At 42.7% G+C, this 27,969-nt stretch overlaps 1 pseudogene across 1 annotated transcript in view; it reads right to left on the reverse strand.

The window, feature by feature from the left end:
* Window positions 1-27,969, reverse strand: part of LOC306780693 (ERC protein 2-like) — a 96,797-nt pseudogene that overhangs the window by 16,916 nt on the left and 51,912 nt on the right. Inside the window, exons 11-13 of the transcript in view lie at window positions 25,473-25,566; window positions 20,648-20,800; window positions 16,920-17,080 (exon numbers count right to left, since the gene is read on the reverse strand). The product of the transcript in view is annotated as an ERC protein 2-like (transcript). The remainder of the gene's footprint in view (window positions 1-16,919; window positions 17,081-20,647; window positions 20,801-25,472; window positions 25,567-27,969) is intronic.

The following is a 27,969-nucleotide window of genomic DNA, read 5'->3' on the forward strand; positions in this document are numbered from 1 at the left end:
TCACCGACAGCTCTTTCCCATTTGGACAAACATCGGTGTCTCCATCTGTGCCAGTGTTTGCTTGAGTGCTTGTGTGGGCGTACTTTTTACTGTGCAACCTTGGTCTTTAACATCAATGCGAGAAAAACACAATAAACATGAGATTAGTGGAAGCATCTGCCAATTTCAAGAGCTGTCTGGCACAAAGCCTGCCTACCTGGCTTCAACCAATGAGGTGAGCCCTGACCCTAAACCTCCAGGGATCCAGCAGGGTTCTCCGTTCTCCTAAAGTTTGTTATCTGTCTTTATTGCCTTTCAGCTGACTGACAGTGTCTCCCCAAGGCACAAGAAACAAGACAGGGGGCTGTACTGTACCACACACGTGTAGGGCTCCCCTGCCTCGCAGTGAGACACACACACACATACAGCAGCTGGGTTGTTTAAAGCTCCCTGTCATCTGGGAGAGGTAAGGGTCATAGAATCAGTAACACTGCTCCAGTCACACTACTGTAAGAACACACACTCACACACACACACACACACACACACAAGGAGAGCGGAAGAAACATGCACACATACTTCAAAAGATGAGACGATACAATATGTGGCAGGAGATGGTGTTTTGTTGAGGTCAACGATGAAAAAAGTAGAGTCACCTGCAACATACATATGCTGTTCCCAATTATTTTGTATTATTAATTCATAATCTAGTCAAAAATATTTTTCTAAATACCCTATTATTTCCTAGAGTTCCTTTTTGTGTGTCCAACCCTCCAATTTCATAAGTTAATCAATTTAAAGTGATGTAAAAGAAAATCCTCACATCTAAAAAGTGTGATTAAGATGCCTGCAAAATATGATGTGCATCTCATATTAGATAGAAACAGGAGCATTATTCTCTGCCCTCTTTTCCTGCACTACGGTGAGAGGAGCTACAGTAATGCCTGTGCTGTAAACTGTCAGGAATGTAAACTGAAAATACCAGGAGGACACCTTCTGTGCTGCGTAATTTGAAGTCGAAGTCCTCTGTATAGTCTTGTGTGTTCGACCTTGTTAAAACAGCCATCTGTCAAACACAGCTCATCAGACAGGAAGGCCACCACAATGTGTCTCTCCTCCCATTCTTTAGCTAATCAAAGAGAGGAGCCTCTCATCGGAGGAGAGAATGGCATCACCTCCGCTTTGGACTTGAACCTCTTTATCTATCATTCGACTTCTCTCTACCTTTATCATTCTCTATTTGGCTTTGTCGTGCCCTATACTCACTCCAGAGTGGGGCTAAATATTAAGTTCAAGGAGGTTATGCAAACACGTTGAAACAGCCATCCTTGGCCTAAGTATTACCCTGAACCCTTCAATTACCCGCCTTGCTTTCCTCTCTCCCCATTCCTCCTGCCTTTCCTGTCCTCTGTACGGGTTCTCTCACTACGGTCAACTGCAGCCTGGAAATACAGCGCAGGGGCGCAGTATTACACATACGGACACACACAAGAGTGCACCCAAAATACACAAGTACACACAAACCGATGAAAGACGGGTCCAGAAAACTGTGGGAGCAAGTACCCCTAGTGTATTTTCTCTGTGCTCCAAATGTAGGGCCTGGCGGTGGACCACAGCTGAACCACAGCCGACATGCGGTGGAATGGGAGGCCACCACACTCACTTCCCTTAAAGGAGCCATGGAGACACGCACACACACATATGGTCAATCACAGAATAACACACACACACCTATATAAACACACATGTTCAGCAATTTCCTGGATAGCACTGTCATGACGATGGGAGTCCATGTTTAAAAAGTGGTTTGAGGTGAAGGGACAGATCTGTATGGGCTGTTTCCCACAATGCTTTGCCAGACAATTACACAAACCAATTAATGTGGTTACTATAGCACAGCTTGGACTTAACTCCGTGCAAGCCGAGTGTGCGTATATGCGCGTTTGAGAGAGAAAATGTGTGTATGCTCCTTTGGCCTGTATTACTCTAAAATTATAGCTTTCCTTGGAGCTTGGACCAGTTGATTTCCCGTCAGTGTGTAAAAGACACACCAGGTCATACTAACATTCACCCCACACTCCATCAGCCAATCACAGTTCTTTCCAATCACAGATACATGAGCTCAAGTATTATTTTAAACGGCACACCCGGAGAACTACAATACCCACAATGTCTTGTGTGTGTTCCCAGCAGAGAGCGCCATTCATTTCACAGAATGAAACCTGAACCGTAACCAAATGTTGGGAGGGATGGGTTTTTTAAAGTTAAAAAGTATATAGTGGTAAAAAAAAATCTTTTTTACAGTTACTGCAACATATATCCCTAAACAATGTGCACATGAATATCTATAGGATATTCTGTCATGCTTTGTAATACACCCGTTCACAAAGATGTGCACAGTGGTGGAAGAATGAGATGTTGTTGGCTATATATGGTACCAGTTTGTAATGAAAATAACTTGATGAAGGTCTGAAAACTGAAACCAAATCAGGCGCACCTATGGGACATTTATAAAGTGAACGAGATAATATGATACTACAATGTAAAAATACATTACAAGTAAAAGTCCTGCACTCAGAATTTGACTTAAGATAATTCATCATTCTATTTTTTTTATTTCTGTGTGATTATTTTTAGTGAAAGATGACTGTGTTGCCAGCCTTTTTATGTTGCACAGTTGGTTGACTATAGATGTCAAATAAATGTAGTGGAATCAACAAGTACAGTGTTTTCCATTGACATGCAGTGGAGTCGAACAATTAAGTAACTCAGGAAGCTTGAGTATCTTTAAGTGCAGTGCTTGAGTAAATGTTCTTACCACCTGCATGTGCAAGGCACATAGATTGAGCACGCACATGCTCACACATCTGCTAATAATTAGCAATCCTCTGAGTCCAACCTTGGTTAATTTGGGTTTCTTTTAATGAAGGATGGTAAAATCTAAGTAAAACTAAAGAGGCTCAAACTGCTCTGCTTTGAAGCAGCAGGAAACACGTGCTTTCTTTACAGTCTGCTACACAAACACACTCTGACCGCATACTGACTTATACAGACTTCATTAGCCCAGCTTTACAGTGCATAAGGGGGAAAATATATGCAAAGCAAGAGACGCAGACATAGAGAGACAGACAGAAAGTCCATCTCTGTCTCACACACACACACACACACACACACACAGTGGTCTAGGTAGGGTGCTGATTAGAGAAGCTGTTGCCAGGTCTGGACAGGTTTGCTGGATATTTCAACAGATCAGTGAGGATCATGGGATCAAAGAGAAACATGATTACTACCTGGCCTTCTGATAAAAAAAACTCACTATTATTTCCCTGTCAATACACACATTTGGAAGCACACACACACACACACATCTGAGCACGTTCACATCAACACAAACAGGGAGTAGACACAAGAACACACATGCACACTCACATACACATTCTCTCTCACACACACACACACACACACAAACAGACAGACAGACAGATAGACCCACACCGCTCTATAATCTGGGTAATTTGTATGTTGAAGCTGGTGTAGACAGATCACGCCTCTGGTGCATTGAGCCGGTTGTGTCATTGCATTTTCTTGTTCGTCAGTCGGTGTGAATTCCCAATAGAGACATATCCGTACTTGTAAAGTATAGTGGTTGTGAATATCTTCCGTGTGAAGAAGACACATTGAAACAACCTGCGCTCTTGTCATTATGGCACTTCTTGTTCGTGGAAAATATTTGAAAGCGTGTGTGTTTATGCATTTTACGAGCATATGAAAATTGAAGCTGCAAGCGCAAACACATGGACTAGTGCACGAGGATGCAAGCACGAAACAGCATTAGTGCGTGTCTTGTAATCACTGCAGCAAAAACTACACCAGCTCTTATATCTTTCAGCTCCTTGCCTCAGGTTGTCTTCCTAGAGTCCAGTTTCCTTTTGCCTTTATTATGTTTTGTCATCTTTTTCAATCCACACACCTGTGGATGGATTCAAACATGCCTCTGGTTTTTAATAAAGAGACCACTGGTTGTGTGCAGTCAGATGCTGCGGACAGACCCACTGATATCCAGATAACACACACACAGCCGAGCCAGCTCCCTTGGTATATTACGTCACAGTCATTTTAACAATGGCTTCCACTCAGTTATTTTCCATGCTGTGGTTTCATACAGGAGTGTGTCTGTATGTGTGGGAACGAGTTCATTTTTAATTTGTCATGTTCTTGAGTCTGAATTGATCATTCTGTCTGTGGTCACTCGTCAATCATGCACGGAGTTTCAGTCGGAACATCAGGGACCTTAAGAGGTATACATGTGTTTGTGCACATAAATGTGTTTGTGTTTATATGCAGGAGGGCGACACGGCTTGATGCATCTGCCTCTATGTGTGTGAGCGTTGAGTGTGTGTGCATGCTGTGACCAGGCAGTAAAGAGTATTACGATGGTGCTGTTCTGTGTAAAGACACGGATGTGCTCCACTGACATCTGAGAACTGTGGGTAAGACTAAGTGAGATCATTAACTAACTGAGTTTCTAATATACCTTCACTTTTTCACTGTCAGAAACACACACACACACACACATACAAAACTATAGATTCAAAATATATTTGAGGTTTTACCTCCAGATGATTATATTGATCTACAAATAGTCATTGTAAAAATGATTTCATTTGTTTTATGGAAAATCTAAAATAACTTTAGAACTGATAAAGGACTGTTTGTGACAGTGACATAAAGACAGCAGAAGTGTAGAAGATGTTTCTGTTGCCCGGACTAATATTCATTTTAGGCAGTGCCTGAAATGGGCCGCTGCTCACCAGTACTGAGTAATGGCACTTCGGATTTTTGACCACATGAGAACCATTACTTCTTATTGTGCACTGCCACCTCCTGGTGAGTCTAGGTGCGCACCAAGGCGGCAACTGGCGGCAACTGGCGGCAACTGGCGACTCTGAAGAGTGAAGCCAATGCGTAAGTGTCTCAACACTTGCATTATCTCTACTGGCCAGCTGGGGGCGACTCCTCTGGTTGCAAAAAGAAGTCAGATTTTATGGAAGTCTATGAGAAAATGACCCTACTTCTCACTTGATTTATTAACTCACTAAACATTGTAAAGATTAGTTTATGTTCTTAATAGCTAGTTTCAAGTCTTCTTGAATACAGCATGATGTCAATTTAGTAAATGATGGTCCCATTTAGAGTATAATAGACCATAAAGCGGAGTATGCTTTAGGGCGGGCTAGCTTGTGATTGACAGGTTACTACCACTACCAGAGCCGTACAAAGCATCTTTACATTTCTCCTCCTCAGTCCAAATATGGTCATTACCGTTCATTGGTTGTAAAAAGCCAAGATGGTGTGTGCTGTAATGCAAGATGGCGAAGGCCCAAACGCCGAACTCGAGTCTTCGAAACGTCAGTCCACAAACCACTGGGTTACGTCATGACGACATCCTACGTCATATGTGCGCACACCTAAACACCTGTGTAACTGCGTCTCTAGGCAAACACATAGCTGGCTTAATACTGAGAAAACCGCACATAGAAAATGCCTTTGGTATTCTTTCTCATTATCCATCTACTCTGTAGGCCAAAAGGTATCATATTTTAAGTTGGTTTTGTAGCATTATGCAATGTTATATGTTTGTACAATTTGAATTATTGAATCAATAGATACAAAAAAAGCTTCTATTAACCAAATATGCCTTTATGTACAAAGTGTGGAAATGTATTTTGCATGTAAGTAGGCTTAATGTATGTAATGAAATGCACACAAAAAAACATATACAACCAAGATATGCGTATAAATATGAATATATCCAAGACACACAGGATGATCATGTAATGCAACTGCTGAATTTTTGTACTTGCGTATTTTTTGGTCAAATTTAGGCTCTGATTTAAGATGAAACTGATGTGAAACCAAGGAAAAGGTTTGACAACAAATTGACTTTGTATTCTTTACTATACCTTTTTGTATTCTATTATTTTCTCTCTTACCAATAATCTGAGCAGACAAACGCCATGATGCGATTTTGCAGATGACACAATGACTTGCTGTGACTATATGCATTTGTAGATTTGTATAGGTGTGTTCTAAATAGAGCGAACATGGTCTGTTTCAGAGTTGTTAGGTTTCCCACAACTGTTCCAGCAGCGAGAACACAGGTGTGTTTTTGTGTTTACTGAACTTTGAAGGAGAAACATGCTGAGATAATACAGGAAGACTGAATTTCAGAGAAAGTGGCACGCAGTCATGTGGCGGAAAGAGTAAAAAAAAAAAACATAAGTCTGCACCACTTACAAGTCAAAAAGACTGGGCTTATTTTACAACCACACTGTGATGACAGGGTGTGCATTAACAATCAGCTCTCATTTTGTGCCGAGGATGGGCTGGAGACCACCTCAGAGCTACAGAGGATCCAAAATAGACTCAGCTGGGAAGGGTACAGACGCACGTACAAACATTTTCACACAAAACTCCGTCTGTGTCGCAGAACATCAACTTTGAAACGAGGTGAAGAGCATGTGGGGAATACACGTCAGCAAGCAAGAAATAAATGTTTATTGCTCTTGTATCTCCAGTCATGCACTCAAAGGAATCTGCTTAGAAGTTTGGGGGAACACTGGCACGAAACACACGATGACTGACATGTCGAGATGTCTGCAGTGTGGTGTGCGTGCAGATACATGTGGGCTTGTGTCTTTGTGTATCTGCATAAATGCATGTAGTGGTGATGCTGAATTTGTACTGTTTTTGCACGTCTATGTGCGTGCACAGACGTGCATGTATGTTTATCGTGCACTGAGCTCCCAAAGTGACATGTCAGGACACTGATGTCAGGAAACCGACACTCCGAGTCTGACAAACAAACCATGCAAGGAGAAGGATCCAAACAATGTGCTGCAATTGCTTTATTACTCTGTGTTTGCCCTAGGTGTCGCATTACTGAAGTCTTCAACACCATAAAAGCCTTCTCTATGGTTCCGCCCTGTGTTTGTGTGTTTGCTCTGGTAGAGGCTCCCCTATGACTGGTTGTATTGGACATGCTCAAACAAAGCCAAACACACAACAGGAGCCGCGAGCAATTACGGCCTGCCATGGTGCAGAACTCCACTCTGAACACCCTCTGTTTCCCCCTCGCCATCCACTCGCCGTCTCTTTCTCCTCACCACACATTTCAAGGCTTGTGCTACCATGAGCCTCCATTCACAACACACACTTGCATGTCAGTCTCAGCACCATTTGCATGCTCCCTCTGCACTGGCATCCTGTGCGGCGTCAGCGGCAATAACACTGTTTGTGTATATGTCATCTTTAGGATTAAATGTTAACCTCGGTGGGCAGAACATCGCTGACTGGCACGGGAATGCCTGTAATGCTAGCAGGCAGCCTAATCCACTGGTTTAATACATGTTACGATGGTTTAGCAGAGAGCCGGGTGGGCCTGTGTCTCCATTTCATTCTGTCATTGGGAGACATTTGTCACCATCCACATCATCACGATGCACCTACTTTCTCTTTATGCTATTGTTTGATGCAGTTTAAAACATGCCATTTATGTTTCTCATCTTGGTTCTTGAGTCCCTTCTGCACAGTAGATTAAGACATCAGAGCAAGGCCAGTCACAGTAAGTGATGGACATCCAGTTTGAATCAGATCCTCTGGAGCCTGAGTAGAAGGTGATATCTCACTGCCTGTGGTTTGGACAGCACATACAGTAAAGATCTGTTTCAAATAAATGGAAGAAAAACTGGTAAACTCAATCTGGGTCAACTTCTCTCCCCCCCCCCGAAACCCCTTTCCTCCTCTCTCTTTGTCTTCCTGTCTCTCTCTTGCTGTAGTTGGGTGTCTCTTTGGCCTTTCGTCACTAAACACCTCATAAGAGAGACGTCTCTTTTTGCAAAAAGTGATGGAGGACAGGATGGAGAGATGGAGGAGCATTGCAGATTTAGTGTTGGCTAGGTTGTGTTTGCTGGAGGTATGTACCAGTTGTGTACTAATACAGCCATGCCCCTGTGCCACTTTTTGAAAAGCTCAAGACTCGATTGGAATGAATAAAACGCAGAAAGTGCTCATATTATAATGATAAAGCCAGTGTGTGTACATTTATATATATACACACACACACACACACACACTCATATCGTAAGTATATGGTTCTGGCTTTATATATATGAATGGTATGAGGACTATGAACAAACAGTACTTGTTGCCTCCTTAGACCATACACACCATACACACACACAGCAATGTTTATCTGTGCAAATATAATTGCGTGCATGGGCATTTGCACCCAAATGCACACAGACTTGTGAGTATGACAGAGGACTGCATACCTTAGGACGTTTGTCCTGTGTGTGTATTCTGTACCTTTTGTAGTGGCTCGCGTAGCTCTCCTGTTACACATACACATGTTCTTTATGGGCTGGCTAATGGAGCTGAGCTCTTCCTGCCTCTGTGATGTGGTTTACTGTTGTTTGATGTGCTCAGGAATCCTGCATAGGAGAGCACCTCAAGCCGATCTTATCACATAAAAGCCCTTGGAATGGAAGAAGACACTCAGCTCTCTTTTTTAACTTAATAGAGATCTGTGTCCCTGTGAGGCTGTGTGTGTGTGCGTGTATGTGTGTGAGTAAGTGAGCGAGTGTGCACCATTTCTCTAATTCAATCGAGTGTGTAACCCAAAGCCAAACACACACATTTGATTTCAGTAAATGCTGAACCCGGAGACCTATGGCATGAGTGGACCAGAGACATGTCAGATATGTCAGTGCATGTTATTGTGATTGAATGTGTGCGTGCATATGTGTGTGTGTGTGTGTGTGTGTGTGTGTGTGTGTGTGTGTGTGTGTGTGTGTGTGTGTGTGTGTGTGTGTGTGTGTGTGTGTGTGTGTGTGTGTTGAGAACAGGCTTAAGGTATAGTCAGTTTTTATTTTCTGAGTAAGTTAGACTATTCACTATCGGGCATGTCAGTGGTACTACAGTGTAATGCACATGTTTATGGTGAACAAGACATTTCTAATATTTGTATACCATAAATTGTTGCCATTAATTAGTGAAATAGCTAGCTGTAGGCTACACATTATCCCATTGATTTTTTTATTTTAGAAAAAGTATATATTTGATGATAATGTGGGGAAAAAAGTAGCAAGGAGTGCTTTTTGATATCATAGCCAAAACAGATTAAAGGACATTTATTCTCGATGGATATTAGAAAAACAGCTACCACTGAAAGAGTAAGCGCTACTGATTCCTGGATTGTACGTATGCCGTCTGTACATTCCAGTTTGACTGAATCGTGGTTTCTGTTGCAGAATGCTTCAATGGGTGCTACAGGTTAAGTGTAAACACAGACGGAAAGGAAACGCACCACATGCTCTGTAACAGTAATGTCAACCTCATCCTCTTTCCAAATGCCTCACACTTCATAATAACGGATATGTATACATATTGTTTTTAATTCACTGGGGTTTTGGTTACAGTAATGCCAGTGAAGACATACTGTCTTGTTCAGGCTTTGAATATTGTATGCTAAAATGGCACGGCTTATTCCTCAGTTCTCTGATCTTGACTTAAATTACACCAGACATACTTCATATCAAGACAGTCATAAATGGCCAAATTCTCAATCATGCATGCACACACTGTCTATATTCTGCGTTTCATCTACGTCCTGAAAGTCGTGCCATTGTCTTCGCTCACACTGCCTCTCGCCATTCTTGTCTCTGCAGGATTCCTGTGTTGTTTGTTTAGTGGTGACCAGTCCTGTCTGCGCAGTCTGTCCGCCCACATGAAGGCCTTTTCTGTCATATTGATGCTAGCTTTAAAGATGAAGGACTACACGGATTAAACTGCGGTTGCCATCTTGAATAGATGTGACGCTTTCTCCAAATAAACTTTGGGTTTTAGTTCGGTGTGTTATTTTTTTCTCTTTCCTTCTCGTTTCAGTTGGTTTTGCTTCGCTTTTTGCTGGACATCAACTCTGATATCGTAAAAATGAGACAACGGTTTTACTGCAAAGTTGTGAAACCTAACAGTGTCTATGATGCTTGTGAACGGTAATTTCTCTCCATAAACAAATAAGAACATTTTTGCTTCTATTTTTATGAGTTTAAATCCTAGCGGTGAGCTTAACTCCAATGACCCCTATCTCTCCCCTGATTTTATTTGTATTTCTTCTTTTTCTCTTTCCACCCTTCTCCTTTCATTTCCCCTACTTCCCTTCTCCTCTCATTTCTTCTTCTTTCCTCTGCTTTCCAGGCCTAAACTCTGGATACCCACCGGCCCCCGAGAGAACAGTCATGTTTCCAATATGTCTCCATTTAGCAGAGACCAAATGAACAAGAGCAGGGCCAAGACAAGAGCAGGAAAAATCATCACATAGCCACTGGCACAATCTGCTTATCTTTCACTGCTAATAGCTCTCATGCTCCTCACATCATTGCTTCTATGTGCACACATGCACACGCACACGCACGCACACACACAAATTCATGTGTGCACATGTTATTCTTTGCACACAAACACATTCAATGCGCATCAGTGAGGATATACACGCTCATCCAAACTTGCTTGGGCTGTTTCCTGCCACTGCCGAGAAGTACATAATGATAATTACAGTTTGGGTCTACATCCCTGAATTAAAGTGATCAGACACACACACACACACACATGCACACACGCACACAATTCAGACGTGCCAGGGGCTGCTGTGGTGTATGCTGACTGGTGTGCAGCGTTGGAGCAACCCGGTGCTGGGAAGCAGTCTGTTCTACTATTGTTTTCTATTAAAACCTCCTGGGAACCATCTCAGCAAGACTGAGAAATGTACGGAGCCAATAAAACTCCAGTGAAACCAACAAAGAGTCAGAAAGACTAAGCCCTTAGTGAGGGCTTTATGTAACAATATCTTGCTCTGATTAAGAAAAACTAGATGAGAATGTGTAGAACTAAACCTGCGGAGACAAACAGAAAGCATTGTGCTTTTTTTAATTGATCTGTAAAATGTGCAAAACAAAAGGGGAAGGGACACAGACCGAGACACTGAGACATACTTATACTCAGATAAAGACAGACAGCAGTAACCGGAAAAGCCACAGAGGAGAAAAACAGGAGCCCGAGCTCAGGTGTGTGTGTGTGTGTGTGTGTGTGTGGGTGTGTGTGTGCGTGTGCGTGTGTGTGTGCCAACCACAGAGGATTGGAGGTGTTTACAGTGTGTGTGAATATATGCCAGTAAGCCCCATTGACTCACTTGTGTGGGTATGCCAGCATTTCATGTGCCCATAATGGTAAACCATGAGGGCATTTTACTAGGCCACTGTTTTAATGGCTGTTTTACAACCCAGCACATCCAACAACATAGCTGCACTTCAAATAACTCATCCCTTTTCTTTCTAAAGTCTCTCACTGCTGCACACTCTCATTGGGCTTTCAGTTAGCTCTTGGTACTCTTTCTCTGCTGCTATTGATCTGTCCGTGTTATAGCTCAACTGCATATATCAATCTGCATGTCTCTCTAGATTTTTAATTAAAATGTGCTTTACTGGCATGACAATATCTTTCTTTCTACACTGACAACACCTCCTCCCTTGACCTCCCCTTCCTTCTTCTCATTCCTTTGGTGACCCTGAGGGCAGGACCGTCGTTAAGGAGGCCGTCACTGGTCACCTCTGGGTCCTGTGTCCTGGTCTGCCTCTTTATGGCCGCAGGGCCCACCTAATCAATTGCCCACTCATGCGCACACTTAAATGCTCCGACACACAAACACACACAGGCAGACACACACAAGACTTCCAATCAATTAGTCTCGAAATTTATACAACCGGGTAATCTTGGGGGTGTTCGTCTCCCTAAGGCCAATAAGAATGAGCTTTCCCGAGACTTCTACATCAGCCAAATGATGCTAATTAGCTGTGTCTGTGTGTGTCTGTGTGTGTTTGAGTGAGCGCGTGCAAGTATGTGCATGTGTCTTTGCGACTGACACTAATTAGTAGAGCTACTTCCTCAGGACCGTTTCCTGTGATAGTAATTATAAGGTATGTGTGATAAATTCCAGGCCTTCTTCCACCCGTCCAGAGATAGAACAAGACAAAAAAGAGAGGGAGGGAGAGCATGTGCTACTCAGAAGAAGTTAAGGAGGTCAGCCTTAAAGGAGTGATGAAGTAAAAGTAAGAAGAGACTATGAAAGAATGATGTTACTCTAGTGGGGCAAACTGACTCAGTACGAAGATGAAAGCTTTTTCCACATGCGATATCTTCCCATAGGCTCCTTGACGTGGAAGCCCCCCTTCCTCTCTCGTTGTCAATCACTGCATTCTTTTTGTGTGTCACAATCCCCCAATCGTCATTATGTGTTCAGATCAAGACAAGACGTTCTTTCTGTCTCTGGAAAGACTATTCAATCTCTGTCTATCAGTTTAACTAAACACACACAAATAGTAAATGCGCTGTCCTCTCATTCCGACCAATAATCTCAGAGCGTCAACTTGTCTTTCAGTTCAACATCAACTTCATTAGACAGCTCCACCTTCCAATCATTCATACATTAGGAGACAATGCCACTTCACCCGGTTACGCCGTGGCTGACAAATCCTCTCTGCTATGACAGCAACAGTAACCATACTGCAGGCAAACAGAGTGTGTGTTCGTTTTACTAAACTCAAGTCAGGGTTTCACATACTGTACAGGACATAAAACCTCCAAATCATATGTACTGGGTTCGTTAATGTTCGCCAAAGATACTTTGCGGATATGAGCACCAATAAAATATTCCAAAGTAGCGATAAAAAAATAACCATAATTGATACTAGAACAGCCAAACTCTGAGAGAAGTGAGCTTAAGACATGACGTTTGCAGAGTGCATTCCCAGAGAATAACATGGTCCACGGAAAAATGGGTCAGAAAAGTTAAATTCATGGCCCTTAACCTTCAGTTGCATTGGCTGAACAGAGCAATATCCAAATCAAAAGCTGACTATACTGAGGAAACTCTGGAGTCTCCATCCTTGAAGCTTACTGTATGGGATCCAGGTAGAAGTCTGTCATTACCTTACTGTACTGACCAAGGTCTTAGAAGCAGGGATTTCCATGTAATGAAGCCCTCCATTGACAAAACCTCAAAGGAGGAGGAGGAGGAGGAGGAGGGTGGAGCATGCCTAGGCCCTGACATAATAGCACACCTACAGGCCCGCAGCCGACACACATGTCGAAGGTAAACACGCGTGTCAGAGGGCACGGGAGCACAGACAGACATGATGAATGGCCCGAAGTTCCCACGAGGCGACACACATACAAACGCGCTTGCAGAGTGAGGAAGGTGATGTGTGGTCAGCCCCTCCTCATCACTGCAATACAGATAATCCCATTCACACACTGCACCGACCCTCGATGTCTCATCATTACTTATCACAACAAAGGCACTGAAACACCATATCTGTGATTCTACCAGTGTATGTGTATGTGAATGTAATTTCAAAGCATTGTGAACGCAATGCTGCTTGCTGGTTGAAAATATGGATATGAAAAGATACCTTTTTGTGTGTGTGTGTGTGTGTGTGTGTCCGGGCCCCTCAGGGAGATCACTGAGCAGGGACATGACCTTGCCAGTACAGCTGGTCTCTCTGTATGTTTAGTCATTGTAACCATGGTAATGGCGCTGTGCAGACAGGATGTCTAGATTGGGGGATTTGAAAGTCATAATGTCGCGACTGCTCTAAGCTTCATTATGCCATGGATTACTATAACAAACGATACATGAACACACTTCACGGAAAGAATTGATTTTCGCGGTTACAGGTTATTAAATTCACAGTCGAATAGCCCATTTGCTGATGCATGTTTGATTTAATGACATGCTAAAAAAGGAGTATGCATGAGATATAGTCCATATTTTGCTTTTGTAGAATGCCACAAAAGATTATGTTTCTATCCAAATAATGACGTGACGTGATGTGAAAACTGTTCAGCAAAAATTCAAGACAAGGGCATAAGAGTGTGTAATTGATAGAGCTCCTGGTTTCATGTTACACTGAGGAATTAATGTTCTTTGTCTATGTGGTATTTTTGTCCAAGGTGTAGTTTGGTAAAGTAGAGAAATATAACAAAACAATAAAGCAAAAATATGCACTGAACATCATCATGTGTTCAAAAATATATTTCCATTGGCTTTTTTTATATCTTTCTCTATTTCTCCAACTCAGCCTAGCATGAACATATTTTCGAATAAATATATTTTACACTTCCATTTCGACTTTCTTATGTGAAAATCAAATTTTGAATTAACAGGTGGATGTGTTGCAGGTGTTTTCTGATACATGGTATGTTGTGTTTGGTCATTCTTCCCCTCCAGCTCAACTCCTCTGCGAACCAGACTCTGCACCTTCCCTCACAGCTATTCTCAATCTTTTCCCTCTTCTTTCTTCCACCACTTCCTCCATCATTCTCCGCCTCCCTTCTTCCATCACCCCCTCCATCAATCACTCTCCCATTTTATCATTGACCCTAACTCTCTGCTTCAATTTCTCTCTTTTGCTTAATCTTGCAGAGACATTCTACTCATGTTTGCATGATTTTCCCCTCCATGTCTCAATTGTCAACTCCCCCCTCATCTACCTCTAAAAAGTTCCACTTTGTCAACTCTGCATCTCTTTGCCTGCCTCAAAGCTGCTGTTACCTTTTTCTTTGCTCTATTATCTTTTTCCATCACGAAAATGTAAACAGAGATAATATCAGCGGCATTCCCAGTGTCTACAGGAGGATCAGGTTGAGTAAGCCACTGCAATGTTGTGGCATGTAGTATTATCCCATTCAGACAATGGAAACATCTCAATGATTAGCTTTCAAAATGTCCAAACACATAATTTCTCTATTGTGCACCTACAACCTGTGACCCAAGACTCATTTAATGACTAGTTCCTCTGGAGGCCATCTGTGTGTGTGTGGGGGGGGGGGGGGGGGGGGCGTGTACTGTACAGTATGGTGGAAACTCAATCTGGTGTGGGATGATAGAGCAGACCCGCACCGCTCCTTATACATCAAGCATGCAGCACTCTGTCTAAAAAAGGCAAATATGAAAATGCACTCTGTGTCTTTTTTACTTTATCTCTTTATATCACACACACACACTTGGAAACCCATCATACAATGAGAGGATATTGAAAATGATTCTTTGATCAGCATTGTTGAAAAGCCAGGAGTCCTCTCTCTCTCTCTCTCTCTCTCGCTCGCTCATACACACACGCACATTAACACACACACACAGAGAGCTCCGCAGTTCACTGGGGAACGTGCCTCACATGGTTTGCTTCAGCTGGTCTTCTTGACAAATGCCACATTACAGCGGTGAGAAGGAGAAACTTGGCATGCAATCAAACTTCTCTCATGATTTCTAAGATTTGAAATACTTCAGTTTGTGTAGCCCCTCAATTCCATCCTCCCCTCCCTCTCATTCTCTCTTTCTGTCTCATTTTCTTTTTGCTTTCACGCTAACTCCCCTTCCCTCTCACTCTCTCTTGTTACCTCTCTTTCTCTGTCTTATCTTTCCTGTTTCGTTTTCCCTGTGCTAACTTGGACCAGAGTCGTGCTGTGGGAATATGGCCCCTTTTAAAGCAGAAAGCCAAGGTTTGTGTAATTATGTGCATGTCTGCAGACGTGACTGATTATATGTGAGTTCCACTGAGGTTGTGTGTACATTCTGCATGCGTATCTTTGTGGCTAGTTCAGATGTAAGTCAGTCTCACGAAGCTTCGCCCCTCGCAAATTCAACAGTCCTTTAATCGTCATCATCAGTGACCCCAAACTCCTGCCTCTGACCTCCTCATTCACACAGACACATACAGGTTCAAAGCCACAAGAGACCACACACACACTCGTGCCCCCTGTGCCCCCTCCATTAGCTCTTACCAGTGGAGACTTGCATTCAGTCAAAGTCTCAAACACAAAGGCAAAGAATCCCATCTACTTTGTGCTGTTTATGTCAACCAACCATCACACTTACCCTCTTCCTCGGACATCTTTAGAGTGGTAATATAATGATAATATAAGACAACAAAAGTATTATTCCCGTTTCTCTAATTTCACGTACATTTTTACTAATTTCACGTACATCCCTAGAAGCATGGATTGTGTCAGTATCATATTTAATACATTTCCTCTGCTAAACATCCCTGGTAATGTTTGGATGGTGGGAATTGGAACAGACAGGAAGATGTTTTGTATCCCAAGTGCATGTGTGTGCAGAGACACGGGCAAGGGCGCTCTCTTTCTCAGTCTCTGGCACATACACATACGCATACACACATTCCTTTAGAGTTAGTGTGATCAGAGGAGTTTGTGAGGCGTAATGGATTTCAAAAGTTGTGTTTTCAATACATATGTTCCAGCCTTCCCTTTTGTACTGTACCGAGTGGCTGACATTAAAGGCATTTCTCTGTGACAACCAGATATGTGGCTCCATGCGCCTTCAATCAGAGAGCTCAAAGCAAACACACATGTAGCCGCTCCACTGACAGATCACTGAACTTCACTCACACATTCATTCATACCCACTGACACGCACTCACACATGGAAGTGCAGCTCTTGTGTCCTCCTTCTCGTCACACATAGGAAAAGAAAACAGCCAAACGCATATTTTTTCTGACCCCCAGTCTAAAGCTGGACCACCTGTACTCAATAAATTTTACTTTTCACAAGGCAGCTATAAACAACTGCTGATCCTGCTTCAAAACACACCTCGGCACTGATATCCTTATAACACTCGTGCATAAGCCAAGTGGAAGTCTTTCTTTCACAGATTAGAGAAATGCATAATCATGAATGTACAGCACAGCACATGGTCACAGAATATGTGATCATTATTATGTGTGGCCTGTAACAATTTAAAAAGAGTTACTGCATGAGTAGATTAAGGCAGATAGGTAGATATTTGGCTGAGTGCGAGACTAACTTCATCTCCAGAATCTCCTCCAGCTGTTTGCGTCTCTCCTGGCGAAGATTATTAAGGTGTCCGTCTCTCTCGTGCAGGGACTGCTGAGTGGAGGACAGATGCAGTTTGGTGGCATCCAGCTCCTGGCGTGTATTCTCTAAAGCCCCCATCAGCTGCTCCAACTATTCAAGGGAAACAAATATGCACAGGCTTAAACAGTATCAAAACATACCAGGATACTTGCCACATGTCTCTGTTTACATGAAAGCATATAACTTACATACAATATACTTGCAGTCTCACACACGTACACAGGGACATGGAAAAATAATCAGATACACTTTTATTCCACTACATGGGGGTGTGTTAAAATGCCAGAATTCAACACAACAAATGGCCAGTTGACATCTAAATGCAGGTGAAATGACTAAAGGTTCGTTGAATGATATGTCCGCTGACCCTTGGACTGGAAACAAGGGTTCTCTCTTCTCTCCCACCTTCCTCCACTTATTTTATCTCACTCTCAAGTGTGGCTCTACTTCAGAGCAGGTGAGAATAATGCTCGACCCCTCGACTACGTCTCCTCCCTCTGCACACACATGCCCTCAAGCCATGCAGGCCAACCTGCGTGTCTAAAAGACAGGATGTGACCTCAGGGTGTCATTATCCTAAGACAGGAAGTGTGTAATTGTGTAACAACAAGTTCTTTACAATAGGATGGAGTACTGGGGAGGCTCGTTCGGGTTATGTAAATGGTGGCCGCAGGAATTAGAATGTATCTTTGTTCAATTCTGAGGATGCACAGATTTGAGGTATAAGATAGTCAAACAATAAATTCTGAAGTGTTGGATCTCAAATGAGCAAAGGGAAAGAAAGAAAAGAGAAGCAGTATTCGGGGGAAGCACTCCATGGGGTAGGACATGAAAAAAAGGAATGGGCCTCTTTTATGAAGGGGCCAAATCGTTCACACATTTTCAGGACACTCTCCATCTCCGCTGGCTTTCTCTGTGTGTTTCACAGATGTCAGATAATGTTCTCACTGACTGTTCATGAATATCACATGTGGAGCGAGAGAAGAAAAGGTGAAAGCCAAGCGAGTGGGGAATACAGATATTTTAAATGGTGGGAAAAGGGACAACTTTCTGTCATGACTTCCTTGAAATGTGACAAAGCATTGATTTGAAAAAAAATCCCTGCCAACAACAATTGGCCGAAGTAGTATCCAGCAGTTAATATACCCAATATCAACAAGACATGCAACCGTCCAAAATCACACCATGCTTAATGTTTGATGTCTTCTTTCAGGTTTAAAACAATCCAAAGCCAGTCTTTTCATCTTGAGAGTCAAGGGTCACACACACACAACTCCATTTACACCCACCACATGTCTATCAAGCCTCATGCACCGTCTGCCTACCTCCCAGTCCCCCATTATCCACCACCCAGGCTAGCCCTCACTTCACAATCACATCATTAATAAGGAATACAATGCATTTTAGTGAAATTAAGGACCTAATCAGCTTAGCAGTGAGCCTGTGCGTGCTAATTTAGCTCAACTTCAAGGCAAAGCCCCCGAGCCAGGCTAAGGCTCACTAAGACTGGCCCAAAGCCCCTTTAGGTGCTAAGCTGATTGGGGCCTCAGAGGTAAGGGCCAAATCCCTCTTGTCCATTTGCGTCGGTGTTGCTGGTTCAGAGGCCTAGTTCAAACGCCACAGAGGGAGAGAGAAGACGAGAGATGGGAACAGATATGGAGAGAAAGGGAGAGAGAGTGAGGAGATAATTGGCTGAGACAAGTTAAGAAGGCAGATGGGAAAGAACGAGGCTTGGGACAATGGATGAACAGCAGACATGATGGCAGGAGAAAGATAAGAGCGAGAGTGAGAGACTTAGAGAGCGGGGGTGTGAAGAAAAGTGACCCAGGGCATTACCCATGCTTCATTTCAGTAGGTCAGGCTGATGGAAGACTTTGTTTAGCGTATTACACATCATGAGACTGATTACTCTGGGACAGAGGGGAGCAAGAAGAAAGAAGAAAACCAAGGAAAGACTGCATGGGGGGGGGAGAGAAATGTGAGAATGTGAGTCTGGCAGGGCGCTCTGAAACGGTGCCAGGGTCAGGTGATGTTTCAGAAGGACCTGTCCCACTCTATCCCCCCAACATCCCTTTCCACACACACTGTTTTTCTCGAGAGTCTGAGGCAAGATCGGCAGTTGACTGACGACTGTGTAACTGCATGTTAATGGCATGTTGACTCCTGCCTCGTTATGCGGTGACGTCATGCTGGCTGACAAAATTCAATGTGTTGACAGCGCCTACTGTAGCTGTGAGCATCAACGACGGAGCAGCTAGAGTGCCGGGTCAAATGGGTACCTTTCCGTCAGTCAGTAGCGCGACTGCAACTCTATTTTGGCTCAATACATGTCAAGTGCAGACTCCAGTATGACTGCATGCTGGCTCATTATGTTCTCTATGTGGAGGGTCTGGATTGACTTGAAATGAAAGCAAGTTGACAATGACTTTTGGGGTCAATGAGTTAACGTTAACGTGGCACAAGCAAGGAAAGGGTTTCCCTGTGACTCTGGCTACGCAGGGGTAAACTTCGGTGAATCATCCACTTGTTTGCGTGCGAAAAGTCCCGCAGACATAAATATTCTTTCGGACTTCTCAGTGGATCAGAATATTGTTTGATAAACAGTATCCATGCTGACTGTAAGTCAAGCGTGTAAAGTACAGAAATTGAAAAAAGGAGGGGAAAGAAAACAGCCACAGTTAGCATTGGCTCTAACAGACTTTTCTAAACTGAGTTTGACCTCTTAATTTCCCACTCTGTCCACCAATCTCCTCACTTCATCTTTTTAAGTTATCCTCTATCAGATTATACCTCAAAATATGTGCGTGTGTGTGTGTGTGTGCGCGCGTGTGTGCGTGCGTGCATGCGTGCGTGTGTGAGCATGTGTGTGTGTTTGAAGCAATGCAGCCACTATTCTGCCTCAAAATGTTACTTCTTGTTTTAACCGCCGATTGCTCTCATGTTACTTGTGGCACTCATCAGCAATGCAAGGTCATTCTCATTCAAATGCACACTCACACCAGGAGGAAACACACTCCCTTGCCCTGTTTCTCTTTCCCACCACAGACACAGCCACGCTCTCTCTCACACACACACACACACACACACACACACACACACACTCAGGCATTACAAATGCACACACATAAACTTTTTAGACGTTCTTAAAAGTGTAGACTGACCAGCTGGCATTCAGAAAGACTCACAGATAGCAGGACAAACAGAGTAAAAGGGCAGCCTGTACTCCATCAAGACTACAGGTCTACACGTTTGTTAATTAATTCAGATTACATGCACATAAACTCACAATATGTTAAACATTTGCTCACATTTTCAAGCATGCAACAGCAAACTTAATGAGCAACATAAAATGGAAAAGGAGATAACAGACATTCATTTAAAACATAAGACTATTTTGCAAGAATGTTATTTGTTGTTTAATCGTGACATATTAAGGGATTAACGATCATTCATTTACGGCAGTCTGCCTGCAGTTACACTCTTAGCCACATGGGTGTGCACTGCAGTTACCGTAAGTTCCTCACATTTTTTCCACTGGTCCTTCTTAGTTCTAGGTGAGCTGTTACCTGCATTCAATTTTAAAGGTAGGGATGCATGGGACTATCTGTGTGTGTGTGTGTGAATGAGTGAATACAGTGTGTGAAACATCGGGTCAACCTGTCTCTGGGCCTGAACACGGGCAGCCTCCTCTTGCGCCCAGAGAGCCTCCCTATGTGCGGAGGTGTTCATGCTCTCCCTCAGTGCCCTCTCCAGCTCCCTGATCCCCTCAGCCGTCTCCCGCATGGCATCCTGGGAAGCTGAAAGAGGAAACTGAGGGGGCTAAAGGAGGTCAGAGGAGGAGGACAAGGAAGCGGGTTGGAAGCAAAGTAGCAAAAGCCAGGGAGAGAGTGTTTTCTTTGAGTATACTTTGTTTTCAAAACTCACCATCAAATGTTTTTGCATTGGAATAACACTATATTGGCAAAAGATAGCTTGAGAAAAGATGTATTTGTTGATCTCTCCACTAAAGGGAATCCAGTTCATGTAAAACAGAAACAAAAAGAAAGCTGGGGTGAGAGAAGAGCAAGACTTCTCTCAGAAGAAAGAGACACAGCCAAGACAGAAGAGAGTGCTGAGTGATGGAGAGAGAGTGTGTAAGTGCTGTGACCTTTGCTGACATCCATAGGATTGTGCGCGTATGTGAGTGTGGGTGTGTGGAGTTGACCATGCGCAGTTGACCATGCGCTTTCACATGCACAGTTTGTGTGTGGCCTCCCTGACACCGTGTTGGGGAAAAGGATCCCTCTCCACACTGGGTGATGGAACTGTGAAAGAAAACACTGGACAGAAATAATAAACCCCTGATTCTCTCTCTCTTTTTTTTCAACTCTCCCTCCTACTCCTCAATCGTTGACTAGCTTTCAAGTTCACACTTTCACACTTTTCTGGGAGCAGTGCAGACGCCTTGGAGTGAAAAGGATAAGGAGACACTTTCAAACTGAGCAAGAAAGAGTTCAGTTACACTTGTTGCAAAACACAAACTAGAGGTGTGATGTAGGAAATCAAATAAAAGCAGCATTCTGATATGAACAACTGAATATGAAATATCATGTTAACACTTGTTTAGCCACAGTTTGTACAACCTTACATAAAGATAGTGGTTACTTACGTTTCTATAAGAATACATTGCATGAGAGTGAGAGCAACTACCTGCTGTCGATAGAAAAAAAGGTAGATGGGTGTTTTGAGGGTTAGACTAAATACTGGGAGCTGGAACTTGAACTGAACTGGAAACACCACAAGTTAGATAACACAGTTGTAGAAGTATGAATCATCATGACACAGTACAACCAACAAGTTGCCAGAGCAACAGATATTGTTGGAAGCAACAAGGGTGCGTCGGAAACTCTATCCAGACAGCAAGAAATAAAAAACGAGTGAAAGAGAAAATGTTTCACCGTTTCCCAAAGTCATGCTACAAGCACTGCAACTGATATTTCATTTCAGAAATGGCTGCATGTAAAAGCCAGTTAGTAAGTTCAGAATGCTTAGAAACACTGATATATAGCTGATATATGGAGCTCAGCGTTAGTGTGTGTGTGTCTAAGGTTATTGTAAAGAAATTAACCAAATAGGCACATTGTTTTTGTTTTTAGGTCAAACAGTGGCTCACACATGGTGAGTCTATTCTGAGGGCAGAAAAAAGAAAACAGTAAATGCATGGAAAACTAAAAAGAGTCAAGGGAACCAGGCACGTGGAAGATGCATCTGAATGACCAATTAACTGCCCTCAAATAAATATTAAAATTAGTTTTGACTTGGTCGCTGTATCATACATTGATAGTGGTCAAGAAAGCTCCTAAAATTCAAGAGCAATTATTAAATAGCTGGGCTACTTCATGAAAAAGACTTATTTATGACCAAAAATGCCAATCATCGGACTTGTTCAGTGATACTGACAGAAACACCAGCGATGGGATTATCCCTGAGTGTGATGAAAATAGTGGCAAGCCAGCCAAATCGCAAGCGGATACTTGTGGCTCGTCACGTCAGCACGACACAGCCGGAGGTGAGCGACAAACACCCGCACACACACATACAGAGGCAGGCTGTGTGCGTCAGCAGTCCAAAGCTGTAATTGGATGTGACAGACGGGCAGTAATTCGATGCACCAGAATCAACAAGTGCTGGTCTGACCCCGCCTAACAGACAGAAACACACACATGCACACACACACACACACACACACACACACCCCACTGAGATGGGGCTGCCACCACTGGACCCATGAATGAAACCTGACCAGAAAGCTGTGTCTGCCTGTGTGTGTCTGTGCATATCTGTGTGTTATGTGATTTTTATTAGTAACAAGAGAATATTGCTGGCTTTCATGAATACAAAGAATGGAAAAAGGGCAAGAGAGATACAGAGAGCGGGGAGAAATGGAAAGATAATTGCCTCTGCAGCACCAATCATCACCTAATGCCCTTGGGAAGGATCATTATGGAGTCTAGCCCTTTCTGGTGTGATGGAGGGATTATAATCACTAAAATAAACGAGCAGAGAGTGAGAGAATGCACATTTCCAGAAGCTGTATACCTATAATCCTCGGCTTCACAGGCACACAAACCACACATACATCTGTCTCTGTCAAAAAAGTTAAGTGTGCGGCATCAACCTCTGTGTGTCCTATTTCATGATTTAAAAAATGTTAAGCATGTGTGCATGGCCAGAAGTTTTCAAACAGTTTCAGTCAAATGTACAGACTGTGGGAAAAGGCTTCGAGTGAATTTGTCTCTCTTCTTTAACTGACCCCAGATTTTTCTATAATTCTTGTGTTTCTAAATTGAGGGGTTGGGGGGGGGGGGGGTATTGAGTGTCGCTGATGCTTCTCCGTTACAGATAAAAGAGAAATAAAAGGCTTGTGTGAAGGCTTGAAGTGAACGTTTCCTTTGTGTGTTTTCTCTGTGTTTGTGAAGTGCAGCGTGGCGCGATAGAGACCATGGAGCGGAAAGATGCTATCACTCTATCCCACATAAACTCCCCTGGATGGATGGAGAGAGGGAGCAGTGAGGGAAGGCCCTGTTTGTTTGTATTTACCCTCGGAGCGTGCTGTGTTCCTGATGGATCCAGAGATAAATGGAGGGAGAGAGAGAGAGAGAGAGAGAGAGAGAGCGAGAGAGAGAGAGAGAGAGAGAGAGAGAGAGAGAGAGAGAGAGAGAGAGAGAGAGAGAGAGAGAGAGAGAGAGAGAGATGAGTTGGAATATGTGCTGGTCCCTACAACTATTACTTTTAAGTACTAAATAGTAAGTTTTACATGTTCTATAGAATCTTTTTCAAACATTGCTGCTGTATTTAATCATATTGTTCCTAATATTTTCTTACATATAATTATATTATGTACAGTCGAAATTGTGCTGTTAGACAGGTCTCTCAGGGTCTTTTTTTCTCAGGGTTTTGTTGATTTGTGTTTTGTCTGGATTTTTGTTTTGTCCATGTTATGCTTTTGTTTTGCACATTGGCTTCAGAGAGGAACACCATTTTGTTCAACTGTATATTCGTATGTGGATTGGACCAAAACGGATAAGCAAATCAGAGATGTATTTTATTGGCGTGTAAGAAATAAACAAAAATGGAGAAAAAGCAGTACAGAAAGTATTGAGAACGTTCAAAATATAATGCTTACACACCTGAGCACAATTCATAAATAACCAAATTTAAGGGATTATAATGTTTTTTAAATGTTTGTTAATGATAAGAGTTGATGTTAAAACAGGTCAACAGCCATGCTAGCATGCTAAAATAATGTGCAGCTGAGGCTGATGGTAATGTTTTTCAGGTAGTAGTCATAAACCAACGGGTTGAACACATTTAAAAAAATTCACCTGATCAACTCAGGTGATCACATCAAATAGTTTTTAGGATTTTTCAGTTTCAGCTACCTACTGACTGACTTTTACATTTTCAAATACTTCCATCAGCATCGGCCAGGTTTTGATATGGCTGAATGACAATAAACTTGAGCTTGAATTCCTGCATTTGCTTGAACACATGTATTACCTCTGGTTAGTATTTTATAATGCATTGAATATACACCAACAAAAAATTCCGCTTCCTCTGAAACCTTCCCTTTTGCTCTTTTTATGGAAGTCATCTATCTCCCTCACATCAATTCCACTTCTCCCTTGCACTTGTCCCAGTACATCTTTCTTTCTGGCACTCACTTCATATCTCTTTCCAGGTTGTAGAAATATTAATGTGTGCTACTCAGACGCTGTTTAGAAGAGGAAATAGGATGTTGGATGCTGCCTGCCAGCACACACAGAAATAACAAAATATCTCAACCAAAACAGGCTGAGAGCAGCTCCGGTTCTTTTTGGCACAGAGGTACAGAGAGGTGTACTCTACTTCATCGGTCCTGTGGGAATAACCTGGCATGGCTGAGTTCTGCATATTAACACCTCAGCATTGCTCTGCAGGCTAGCGTATAAGCATGCACACAGACACACACATACTGTCAAGCGAACAGCTGACACTCTTGTTGACACCTTAGGAGAACTATACAAATAAAAAATGGTAAATCATGATTCTCTCTCCTGCCTCACTAATCAGTTCTTTACTATTCCCATCTGAGCCATTATGCCGGCGCTCCTGGCTGGCGTATGGAGCCGATACTGCAGGACTAAATGCCTGTCTCTTCCACTTAGATTCTGAGATGCACTGAGGGAGGTAGGGCAGGAAGCATGAAAGACTGGAAAAGGGCTCTCGTTGCTCAGAAGAGCAAAATTATACACAACGGGAGAATGTTGAGAGAGATGAAAGAAGGGGAAAAGATGATCATTTCTGAGGAACAGCTTGCAAAAGAGATGAGGAGGAAAGAAGAGGGCAGAATACATGAGTACCGGAAGAGCCAATCTGCACACTGTGAGATGAATAGGTGATGAAGAGCTAAACTTGAGGCGAAAGAATGTACACATGTCCACCAACACACACACACACAAACCTGCGACAAAGAGTGTGCATGTCCGTCAGTATGGGCATCTTTCCTCATCTCACCAACCATTGTCTGCTTCTGGATGTTAGGAGACTTCACTTGCCTTCAGAGAGAGAAATATGGGTGACAACAGATAAAGACAACAGTGAAGAAATGTAAATGAATCATTAAAACCATAGAATACAAAAAGATTTGTACCTCACACAACCATATGACATATGCACACATTTGCAGGGCAACCAAAAGATAAAATATAGACGTACGGATGGACAGACAGACAGACAGACAGACAGACAGACAGATAGATAGATTAATGTTGTTTTACGACATGGTTTTGCTTTACAGTATTTTCAGAGTTAAACAAAGCTGGCTTATTGCATCATACAGGTAAATGGTTGATCCGTGTGTACGGTAAAGCAGGGAAGCACTGTGCATGTGTCTTGTCTTAGTAACACTGGGACAAGACGAGACTTGACTGATGGAGGTGAGACACTGCTGTGTAAATCTTTCAACAACAAAACACACAAACACATGTAGGCAGGAGATGGAAGCACATGCACGCACACAAACACAAATCTTCCTTATGTGAATGAGGTAAGTCTACAGATAAGAAGAGGACAGGAAGACACAGACGCATACACACAAGTGCATGTGTTTTTAGAAAATAAATAAGTCCATAGAAACACACACACACACTCACACACACACAGGATAATAAATCTGCTGTCAGTGTTGTGCATTGCCGAGGTCCTGATTACAGAGCAAAACCTGCCAGGACGGCGGTGCATTTACCTCCACACAAAGAGCTGCTTCTTGTCATTTCCTGAACTTACTTAGCCTGAGAACTATGACACACACAGACACACGCACACACGCACACACATATATACATAGAAATATGCATAAAACACACACACACAAACACTCACATACTTTAATACACTCACTGGTGGACACACATGTGAACCCACAAAACTCATACGCCATAGGATACACACAGCTGCCCTTATACACAATCTATATCTTCTCACAAACACTTTCAACCTAGAATCAAAACACAGCCTTTGAGCTCCCAGTTTGGCCTTCGCACTTGAAGAAAAACAAATGCATAGAAAGTGTGAGAAAGCTGACAGTGACAAATTAGCGGCGAAGAGAACCCTCCAACACTGTAAACAGGCTGTGACCAAGCAGCTGCTAAAACACGCCACATTATTATTCCATATCCACACGGGTGTGTTTACTCTGGGCAAAACATACAAGCTGCCCCCACATATTGGCAAATATTTGCTGTCACAGCCCTTAGAATGGTGTGTGTGTGTGTGTGTGTGTGTGGGTGTGTGTGTGCTGTTGTCAGCTTTTATGAGTGATGTTGGTTTGCAATTAATGTGAAATACCTAACAAGATGATGAATAAATTTAACACACAGTCACCTTGCCACACACAGACACGACATAGTGCCTTTTAAAACCAAAATATGTGTTATAATAATAGAAGACAGACCAGTATTTACATCTGATATTTCTCCCCTGTACAAAAACTCAACGTTGGTCAGTTTATTAGGCCTGTCATTTCATGTCTCTGGCTTACTTCTTTATTTCTTTATTTCTTTTTTTATGACTCTGCTGTTGATTTTATACGTTCTTTATCATTTTTACGAGTGGGTTTTGAAAAGGGTTGCGTAAATAAAGATTATCATTCAATTCTGTTACCATTATGAATGAAGACTATGTATGCACATGCACATGTGCGTACATATTTACACAGTGCAGAGTTATCTGTTTATACTCTGATCTTTGATGTCTGTGTGTGTGTTTTCATAAGCTCAGAGGCATGTCCATGGAGAGCAAACATGCCATGAGGGCATATCAGCTATCACACACAGCCGCCACTGGCACAGGTGTATAAACCAGCAGACATGCTGGTCCCTTTTCATTGCTGATAAACACCCATCAACCCATCAGTGCAAAAATGAAGTCAGTGTTTTGACCACTGAGAAGGCAAATGAGGGCAAATAAAGTGTGAATAAGGAGCAGACGGGCTGGGCTGCATGTGAGTGGAAAATATGAAGGAGAACTGTGATTTGTAGAGCATCGAAATAAGTCAATTCAAGGGGGGGGGAGTATTTTATTGCTGTGATATTTCTTAGAAAAATGAGGTGAGCCAGAGAGAGAGAACGAGAGAGAGAGAGGAGGGAGGGAGAGAGAAAGAGAAAGAGAAAGAGAAAGAGAAAGAGAGAGAGAGAGAGAAAGAGAGAGAGAGAGCACCGTGAATGAGTCTCGCCATTTCCTAAACTGTACGTAATAAGTAATTGTTCACATTTCCTCTTGCTTTTTTCATCTTGAGCATTCCACACATCCACCTTCCAACATCAGCAGCTCTGCTTTATTTCTGGCTGTCAAAGCACAGCTCTGTTTGTTTTTTTTCCTCTTGTATGTCTCAATAAATATTTCTATCGTTCTTTCTTTTTCACTCTGTTTTCCCATTTTCCCTTACTCGTTTCCTCTTG

Source organism: Melanostigma gelatinosum (genome assembly GCF_949748355.1).
Source record: "Melanostigma gelatinosum genome assembly, chromosome: 8".
NCBI classification, from domain to species: domain Eukaryota; kingdom Metazoa; phylum Chordata; class Actinopteri; order Perciformes; family Zoarcidae; genus Melanostigma; species Melanostigma gelatinosum.